At 35.4% G+C, this 1,768-nt stretch overlaps 1 protein-coding gene across 1 annotated transcript in view; it reads right to left on the bottom strand.

Moving 5' to 3' along the window:
• LOC106874669 (kelch-like protein 9) overlaps nt 1-1,768 on the bottom strand; it is a 32,315-nt gene that overhangs the window by 18,230 nt on the left and 12,317 nt on the right. The gene's annotated exons all lie outside the window — the stretch shown is intronic.

Here is a 1,768-nt window from a genome sequence, read left to right as displayed (position 1 = left end):
ATATATATATATATATATATATATGAGAGAGAGAGAGAGAGAGAGAGAGAAACCTAAACAAGTGTTGGCAATAGAAGGGCTACTCAGTTGTAGAAGTGCCCTAATAATATTTGTCCAAACCATGCCAGCAGAGAAAAAACAAGCAGGCTTCCCATTCAAAACCCATGCAAGCATGAAAAAATAAATATACATTGATGTGTGTATAGTGCAATGAGCACAATTAGATTTCATAACCATTGTTTTAACATTCACTTTTTCATTCTTGCATGGCTCAGGTGGAGTTTGAGACAAATATTCTACAACCAGATACCTTTCCTGTCACTGACTCTCACCTATTTCCACATAAAGTAATATTCCCTTTGACCAAACATTGTTTTCATGGAAGACTGGAAATGAAGGACACTGCTAGCATGATGGTGACATTCATTTACAAATTATCACATAAAGTCAAGCCAAGGAGACAGTAATACACACACATACATCAGTTTCTATCTACCAAATCTATTCGCAAGGATTTGGTTGGCTCAGTAGAAAACACTTGCCACGAGGGGCCACACAATGGGACTGAACCTGAGACCATGTATTTGGGAAGTAATAGATATGTTTCACTCTCATTAGACCCCTTCAGAGAAACAATCTATATTGGTACAACTATGAATGATTAATATATATAGAGAAGGGATGTATTATGTCTAGATGAGTCAATGAATGTCTCCACATGGTTGCTCAATGTGGAAGTAAGGGAAAGAAAGTTTTCCTCAAATCCAACCAGTCTTTGAAGTGGCACATTGGAAATGTAGTCCTAGCTAGACACAAAAAATATGATGTTCACTACTGGATTGTTTGTAATCAACAACTAAGCTTTGAAAATGAGTGCTAGATGCTGAAAAGTAAACATCTCAGAAAATAATTTTATAGTCTTACTACTACCGCTTAACAAAAAAAGCCCCAAAAATCTAGAATTTATAAACTTGTAAATATTAACAGGAAATTTCTTTATTAATATTGAATATTCCACTGATGAAATGGTCAATATAGAAATATATATATGTGTGTGTGTGAGAGTATGTATGTACTACAATGCTTATTGGTCAAGATATGTGTTAAGTATTTTAAATATGGTACAATGGTCAAAGATATAACCGTAGTCATGTGTTCGGCTTAGGAAAAAGCCAGATGCTAAAACAATAATGATGACAAAGGTTCTGAAATATCAGGCACTCATTCTTTGTTTACCACTTCTTGAGCCAAATCCTAGAATCTGTGAAAATCATTTTTTCTCTACATATCATTAAAAAAAAAAACCTAATCCTTTTTACTATAGGCACAAGGCCTGAAATTTTGGGGGAGGGGATACATTAATTACAATCAACCCCAATGTTTCACTGGTACTTAATTTATCAACCCTTCCTAAATTCATGCTACGTTATATTCTAATCACCCAGAATTCATTGCTCTTTTAAAAATTACGATTTATGCATTGTTGTCTCTCAAATATTTAAAATCTACAATTAAGAGCCCTATCTACTCGCTGGCGGTACCTACCCACCCCTACCCATTTTCCTTTATTCAAAAATTCTTATCGCTCCTTAAAATTATGGCTTTTAAGTGTTGATTTCTCAGCCCAAGAATTACAGCGTGATGTGCTGCTTGACTGGTCCCCCCTCTCTCTCTCTCTCTTTATATATATATGATGATGATGATCTTTTCTCCCGCCATGCCTCTGTCTACCCCTCCATCCTCTCTCTCTCTTTCGTAGTTTTTCCTT

This window comes from Octopus bimaculoides, chromosome 1 (genome assembly GCF_001194135.2).
Source record: "Octopus bimaculoides isolate UCB-OBI-ISO-001 chromosome 1, ASM119413v2, whole genome shotgun sequence".
In the NCBI taxonomy this organism is placed as follows: domain Eukaryota; kingdom Metazoa; phylum Mollusca; class Cephalopoda; order Octopoda; family Octopodidae; genus Octopus; species Octopus bimaculoides.
This window is presented reverse-complemented; position numbering and strand designations above follow the sequence as displayed.